This window comes from Pinus tabuliformis, chromosome X (assembly GCF_031772625.1).
Source record: "Pinus tabuliformis cultivar Carrire ecotype Pingquan chromosome X, CPIR1, whole genome shotgun sequence".
Taxonomy (NCBI): Eukaryota; Viridiplantae; Streptophyta; class Pinopsida; order Pinales; family Pinaceae; genus Pinus; species Pinus tabuliformis.
Window position 1 is genome coordinate 1,082,528,747 of NC_142308.1, and position 9,405 is coordinate 1,082,538,151.

Here is a 9,405-nt window from a genome sequence, read left to right on the forward strand (position 1 = left end):
CATTCTCATCATCATAGAAACAAGTCATATATCAGGGTCATTGTCATGAAAAGTGTACTGACAGCAAAGGAATTTCATCTTTTTCATTAAGGTCAACCTCAAGTTCTCATTTAACTCCTGATTGATAATCCTATGAATTTAAATTTCTCTCATATGTAGCAAACCTTCTACAAGACCCACATTGTCATGAATGATTATTAGGAGTACAAGCATCACTACCAAGTTTCATTGTTGAAAGTCTTTGCCATAGACCATTATCCATACACCATAGTCATACATCACTATTATGCTACAATTAAGTCGTACATTAGTGTTTCATATTGTAGAATCATTGACTTGATTACTTGACCTCACATTTTTTTGGTAAATAAAAGGTAACACATATACAACCATGCAACAAGTCCAATGCCATAGTATGTCACCACTTCCAGATGTCAAGGTCACTGTCGAATTTCTAGGTTATGGATCACTATCAGATTAACATATAGAACACTGGCACATATGAAAATCAATGTTATTGCTGTCTGATAAATATTGTCATAGTCATAATTATAGAGTGAGTCTGTCATATACCAACTATTATGTAGATATTGGTTATATGTCATAGTCATGCATCCAATATACATATATATATGCCTCAAATCTCACTATATCATTGTCTACAAGTTCATGCAATCCTATGAAATCATTGTCAAGGAGATATTATCAAAGAGATACAATGTCACTATAAAACAATCACAACCACCAATACACAAAGGTCACTATCAATTTTATTGTATATCAAATGTTATTTTCACCTAGGGTGTGTCATCACTGTCATCAAGATTAATATTGTTATTTAGGTCATGGTCACACTGTCTTGTAGATCACTTCCTCATGGTCTTATTGTCATATAGGTGACTGTAAACAAGCTTATTGTTTTAATGTTAACATGATCACTACCATGTCTACCTCAACATGTGTAATGATCATGGTAGATTTGGGTTCAATTCATGTTTATGGTACTTACAACATACCACAATATGCTAGTAACAAAGGAAATATTGTTCTATGTTTTATTTTCCTGGCATAAATAGAGTAAAAAGCATGCAACCAAACTTTATGAGATTATCCTCTACTCATCTTTGATTAGGGTTTCAAAATTTGTTGATGATGACTTTCTTGTAGGTTACATAAGTAGTATTTTTAGCCTAAGGAATGTACACAAATACTAGGTACATAGATCATTGGTTGTTAGATAAGTTAAGCTTCAGAAGAGAAAAATCATCAATGCTTCATGAAATGGACTTAATAATGCAAGGGCCCAAAGCAGTAATAGTCTAGATATGTCCTTGTCATACACCATTGTTGATTGTTGTCATTTTTCAAGAGTGAAAAATGTGAGTGCTTCAAAACTTCTTAATTGAAGAGCCATATTCATACTTCATTAGAGCTACAAGGATTTTTGCTACATATAAGTCCTTTAGGAATAATTCAATGCTACCCAAAATATTTTCTAAAATGTCACATAATAGTGAAGAATATTTGAATAAAGAAGTGTGTCAAAAGACACCGTGAACACCACCCCTAGTTAACTAGGCCCCGAAGATTAGGGCTTAGATGAACGCTAAGAACCTTTAAACATTGCACCATTTATTGCTACTTCAGAACTTCATGAAAATTGTACTTTATCTCTTCATGGGCCTTGCAAAACATGTCATCAGTATTCAAGGTTGCAGGTGATGGTGAGAAGGAGACTAAAATTCATTATAGACTTCAAGGTTCGAAGGCATCATTTTACTTCAACAATTTTCTTGTTCAATGATGATAAGGAAGTTCTGCAAAAACCCCAACATATCCCATAAGTCAAGAAAATAGTGCCCTGGAGATTTACCCTTAAAAGTTACAAAACGAGAAGGCGTTCAATGCTTCAATGAAATGGATGAACTTGACCATTCATTCTCAGCAATAAAATCTTGAAAACCCAATGAAAAATCTCGCTCAGAATTCACATTCACCACAAAATATTTCAGAGAAAAACTAGTGTTTTAATTGTGTCAATGGGAGGGCTTCCACATGTCTGTGCTTCAAGTTTTTTTCTCTAGGAGGAATATATGATCTACCTTCAATTTAAAACCCATCGAAACCCTTATGTAAACAAAAACCCCAGCCAATACCCAAAGGCACTTAACCCAAACTTCTTCATGTGTTTGATCAGCTCCATTGAGTAGGATCACATGAGATTACAGAGCCATTTGATCCATGTCATTGTGATTAGATGAGTGAAACCTTTTATAATGATTGAAAGGGCCAACTTATGCAATAGGAAGGAAGCCTACTTCATGTTTAGAGGGAAATATTTAAATTTCAAATTCGAAATTAAAATGGAGCCAAAAATATAATGAGGTTGACATGCCAAAGATGGAGGAAAAACATTTAATATAAAATTTAATTCTGGAGACATAATATTTGAGGTCGATATCATTGATTAAATAAATTTGATAATCAACTTTATCCTTCCAACATTTCAAATTTGGACCATATATCCTTTATTAAATTAAGTTTACTTCAACAATTCATCCATTTTTACCACATCATTCAACCATTAATATGATGCCACATCAGCAACCTTTGGGGTTTTTACCCACATCAAGGGGCTTGGAACTTTGACCAAAGACAAATTTGGTGATGTGCATCATCGAAAACCTCCAAGTTCGGGGTATGAACATCATCCAGGGAGTCCAAACCTTAGAGATAGGATTTCATCACTGCATCATCTCATCCATGTCAGCCAACATACCGAGGACATCAATGACGACATCCTACACCTATTGCACCCGCTTTGACATTAATGAAAACATACTCAAAAATATCAACATCATCATCAATTTCATCATTTCCAACCATATCATCGTCTATATCATCATGAGGAATATTTCTTCCAACATTTGGTTTGACTTATTCAAGTTCTTTATATGATAGTACATTTTCGATATCATCCTCATCCATAACGTCGCCTCTAATAACATCTTCTTGAAATTATTTGACGCCTTTGTCTGACACATGAACTAATTGTTCCTCTACATCATCTTCTTCTACTAGATTATACTTTATCGTCCTTCCTCTTGGATCATATCTAACAACATATGACCAAACCCCTCTACCTGAAACCTCTGAGTAAAATACTTGTTCATAATCTCATGGAAGAACATAGGGCTCTAATCTTCGCTCAATATTCCTTGTATTAATGATGGTAAATCCATTGGCATGCTCAATAACATTTCTCTCGGTATCATATTCGTTCATTCGTATCATGTACTATTTGACGTCCATCATAAAATATTTTTAAGGATTTAAAGTCACACTCAAGTATATATTCCAAATCCTCATAGTATCAATTTTCAGGTACTTACGGATGTTTGTCACTTCCAGAGGAAACATTAGTAACCTGGAATACTAGTGTAATCCCACTATTAGAAGTTTTCATCTTTTCATCCTATTTTTTGATGTGAAATTTGTAGCCATTGCACCACATAGCCTTGTAGTGTTTCAACTACAATATGTTAGGCACATAAAAAATGCATTTTCAATTGGTAAACATATTTGTACCTGGAAATTATGCAAATCAAGAAAAAAAACACCATATACATCAATATAATATTAAGAAAAAATAAATAGTATGGGTGGAAATGCTTGCATGTTTATCTTTTAAACCTTCCGCTAAATCAATTTTCCTCTCTGTAAGATTGGTATCTCTTTCATGTTTGGATTCTTTGACCAATGTAGCCATACCATTCCATGATAAGATACCATCATTATAAATCCATACCTGTCTAATCAAGATTGTTTGAAATGTATAAATGTATTATATCCCACTCTCATCAGACTATATTAAAATAAAATAATTCACATATAATTATTCACCACAGTATACCTTCATAATAATGGATTATGCAGGAAGGCTAAAAATTAAATAAATATGATGTACATGAAAACCAAAATTCAAATGTCTTATAAATCTACACCATCTACTTACATGTCACTTTCCTCATTCTACCTTTCCCCAATAGGTGCCCCCCTTTAAATTTGTTGATGGAGTTGACATCCCAAATGTGATCCACATTAATACTTGCAAAAAATTTAAGAATATATTTAGTAATATAAGCCATGGTTTGATATACCATATCTCCCTCTACCATAGAACCCTAAGGACACACTCTTTGTCTAACTAAAGTCTTCAATGATTTCAAGTGCCTCTCAACCATCCAAATTGACCTTGTGTGTACAAGTACACACTTTTCAATCTCCTCAACTAGGTGTATGAGGTAGTATTCTTGTGCATTGAAAAATGTCAGATGCGGATACTTTTTTATTTCACACATTAGATGAGGAATTTGTCTCCTCCAATACTTTATTTCTTCTTTATTGATTTATCTAAATGAAAACCATCTACAATTGATGCAAGAAAATCACATGTTTCAACAAAAAAGTATATATAAGTACAATATAAGTAAAACACATATATTCAAATATAAGTTGTGCGACAAATTGAACAAATTAAATTACAATATGCATATAAATTGCCACTTACATTATGTATTTTCTAAGCTTATATATAACTTGTTTGACATTGTTGTCAAATTTGTTTGGGAGAGATAGAGGTAGAACATATTGTAACAAAAAAATGAATCATTATTTATTCCTAAATTAGTAGAAAAAAACACTAACAATATGTTTCACCAATATAAAAATATATACACCAAAATAATTACCTTAATCAAGGTATGCCAATCATGAGTTTTTACCCCACCTAATTCACCTTTCTTTGTTAGGATATTCTTTATGTTTGAAGAAAATCCAGTGGGAAATTTAATTTTTTCAATGACCTATTTTACATCCTTGCTTTGTTGCTCTATCAATAACCATGGAAGGACACTTATATTTTGGTCTCCATTGCTATTTAAATGAATCATACTTTTCATTGTATGATTGGCCTCCTTAATGTCATTACAAATCCTGACAAGTTTTAGGCTTCGTCACTCCTTCCATCTAAGATTTTCCATAATGTTTCTATTACATTATTCCCAATGTGCATTGTATCAAACAAATGAAAATTTTCCAGGTGCTCATAGTAGGGGATACTACTGAATTGCACGGGATAAATTTTCATTCATCGTGGAATGCCCCATTATTAATGCTTTCATGATCACGACCTTCAAGGTGAAGCATAATTAAAGATATTACAACTATGCTTGTCAATTAGTAAAGTGAAAAATATGCAATAATAATATAAAATATTCCAAACATTTCATGCATGATATATAGACAATTTGTTGTTCCATACCTTGACGACTAGTTCTATTATATTGTAATTTCCATATATGAGGTGTCATTCTCCGTGATTGTAATCTAGTCTCTTCTTTCCCATTGAAAATATGTTTTTTGGTACTTCGATACCTATGGTTCTTAGAGAGGAAGTGCCTATACTCATCAAAAACCTCCTTTCCTAAACTTATAGAATGACGAGATTTCATCTTAGGACCACAAACTAGACATGCAAATTTACCCTTTGTTTGAAGACCTGCAAGAGATGGATTAAATTATATACCAATTATTTGAAGTATGTTATTCAAAAATTATGTATGACTTGAAATTCATAAAATAAAGAACTATTAAAGTGCAATGTAACATTATAAAATACCACATAAATGTGTTAGCCTTGGGGCATCATGAATTATCCATATAAGCATTGCATGGAATTGAAATTCCTTTTGCGTACTTACTAGTCTAGAGATATCATACATAGTGATTCCTTTCGATAACTCTAGTAAATCATTAATAAGAGGATAGATATATATTTTCATATATTTGGCTTGGTACTTACCTAATCAATTGAACATATAATACATAATTACTACATATATCTGTAAATAAAACATATTTATGAAACAAAGATGAAAAACGAAATGTTACCATATTGGAAAAAATATTCTAAACAAAATACCTAGAAGAATCATTGCCAAAATTATTTTCTCCCTCTTTATTGACATGCATGGAGGAATGTTATTATTGATAACAAAAACATACCACACCAAGTAAGTAGATATGAGCTCTCCAAATGGATTAACACCATCAGTTGCCAATGAAAGCCTAAGATTACGAGGTTCATCTTTAAAATATGGCCATATTTCCTCTATCTTCTTAAATGTAGATCCATCTGCAGACATTCTAAGAACATCATCTTTACTTTTTCTCTTTGCATGGTGTCGAGCCGTAAAAAGGGTCTTTTTCACCTCTAATTACCTCACATTAACTTGTCAATCCAGGAACGATTTGTTATCTCAAAGAGTGTACTCAGTTTGAGGCTGTCATTTGTTAGAGTAATGCTAGTAGTATAGCTCAAGAAAATACAAGAGTAAACGGATGCTTGAAACAAGATCTACTTACAGCAAAATACTTTAAAATTAAATCAAGCACTTGGAAAACTAAACAATTTATCAGTCAAGGGTCCAGTAAAAATAACTCATCCCTTTGGAAACTGATGTAACTAAAGGTAATCAAGGAATAGATCATCAATCTGGGGACTAGACAACAAATGCCAACGCCCACTACAGTTTCAGATCGTTTTGCACACCAAAGCAACAATAACGCAGATAACAGGAAATGGAACAACAACTAAGAAATGGAACAACAACTAGAAAATGTAACAGCAACTAAGTCTGATGAACAGCAACACCTTAATCTACAGGAACAAGTGCAACAATCGTATCCTACAGAAATTGGATGGCAATCTTTACTTAAAGGATAAATCGGACAACAAATAGAAATGGAACGGCAACCAATTACCAATGAAATATAGAACAACGCTTAGAGCCAATTGTGAATACACAGTACCGAAATAAATAACACACACAGCACACAGAGATATTAAGAGAAACAATAATCTGCGTCTGATACCACAAATATTGATCTCAGTTAGAAAGGATAACGATCGCAATTCATAATGGAACAACAATCGTAATAAAGTATAAACCATAGACGAATACAGTAATACCAACTTAAGAATATTATAGCTCGGTTACTCTGCAATTGAACAACAATAACATTCTGTAAAGAACAGTAATGTTACATTAATGACTTAAAGGAACAACAATACGCTATAAGGTCAGAATGAACAATACGACTTTCCTGTTGCAGAGAACGATATTGTAAATATAACAGAGCTGTGATATAAAATAACAAAACACACCAAATTACCGATCAAAGTTGATAACGAAAACCACACACGAACTAAAGATAATGATACAGGAGCAAGTGTTCCACCAAGGCCGGGCCCTTAGCCTCCAGGGACATAGTGCTTCAAATTATTCTAGGATCAAAGATGGAACAACAACCAGATTTATATTAGAGCATTAAAACAGGGTTACAGTGGATCACTTCTCAACGAGACTCGATGATCAAAGTTTTCAAATACAGAGCAAAGTCACATAAAAATTAACAGTCTCCTCCCCTGGGGCTATCAGTGTTGCCCCTACTTATAACAGCTGAAGCAGAGATATCAAGGATGCGAAGATAGTTAAAGCAGCGATCCCTCAGGATCAAAGGATCCTGAGGGATTCGCCAAGCTGTTAATCCTCAGTTATCCGGTCGTTTTCTTGTGCTGAGTCGATATATCCTTTTCCTTTCCTTGGATGAGATGTTTTAGTTTAGATCGTCTTGTTTGCATATGGTTCCCTGCCAAAGGGACAGCGGTTAGCTTGGCCCTGTCTTTTTCTTTGAAGCGGAAATCTTTAGTTTTTCCCTTTTCCTGCATAAGAAATGGAAATTATTAGCGTTTTCATGTTGCATATAAATCTTATAGATTTTTCATGATTTCCCATTATCTACCTAGTTCATGATGCAAAGATGTTATGAGTTCTAAAGAAAAGATGACAAAATAGTTAATAAAAACATACCTTCTTCAGTACTCCACACACCCCCCTGCTTACCCTTTTTGATGCCCTCATGAAAACATTGTAGTTGACATGTAAGGCAGTGAGAGAGTAGGCTGGAGATGGGATCTCATGTGGTGGTCTACAGCCATGATGCCTAACTAGGTGTTCAAAAGGATGGCCTGTCTGACCCTCAGGCATTTCATACAGGGCTTGGTATCCAGGTGCAGGGTGCCAAATAATCGTACTCCGAAACCTATATCCTAACCAAGATGGCCCTAGCCTCAAGATAATTTCGCCATAGAGGTTCAAACGATCAGTGGCTAACTTAAATTTCTCGTAATTAAATGGTTCCTTGAGTTGGATGTTCGGATTAGAGGTCTGATATCAAAATTTAGCAGCTGCAATGGCAAGGTTCTTAATGGTAAAGAAGTATTCTATCCCTTGCCGATTGATTGCTGTATGAATGGGTCCTAACGCGTCAATCACGCCCGGAGTCCTCATGAGGCTCCTGTCTTTATTCCATAACTGTAATGGATCTCTAGGCTCAGCTCTTACCCATAAATCTAATCCGTTTTCTTATCTTTGGAAGGCATTATAGGCTTTAAGCCATTTGATTTGATTAACTCCAAACGAAATAAATGCCTGCAGTTGGATATCCCCAACAAAAGGGCCGGGGTTCTGCTCTATCTCTTGATCTAACACAAGGTTATGTAGATAGAGTTCACACAGTAGTATTTGAACCTTTACTCCATAGTGCTTACAACAATTTATAAAATCATCAATAATATTAATTTGTATAGGGGCTCCTGCTTTGACGGCCTTAATTTTCAATTGCAAATATCGTTCCATTAAAAACAAGGCATAATTCTTGGCAGGGGCTCTACATGCTAGGACGTCAGTGTACAAAGAGCATAAGGTATCCATCTGTCTGATAACTACATCTAATCTATGAGTTACCTTTGCGACTTTTTCTTGTTCTTTTCACCATCCTTCAAAGGCCTGGCTTTCAGATAAATTGACATTCCTTAGCTGTTGTTGTAATTCTTCATACTTTTCTCGAGAAACTGTTTGTTCCATGAGTTTTTCTACTGCTTGCTAAGCTTGCATCAAACCCTCTCATAGGGTTACTATCCTTGGATCGTTGTCCCACGTAGTAGTGGCCAGTGGAAGATTTACTTGAATCTTCTTATTGCGTCGCCTTGTGTTTATAGTCTGTATCCCTTTAGAGGATTGTGCCTCTGTCTGAACTTCCTTGTCACAAGCCAATATATCGTCTGTTTGCACTTCAACATGAGCAACAGTGAAATGTTGTTCCTTTTGCTTTTGAACGACAGTCTGCACTTTAACAAGAGTTTGAACAACAGACTGTTCTTCAACAACGGTTTGAATAGCAGACTATTCTTGAACAACGGTTTGAACAGTAGACTGTTCTTTCGACAGGGTTTTGAACAACATGCTGAACAAGGGTCTTTCGAACCTTTTTCTTGGGGGG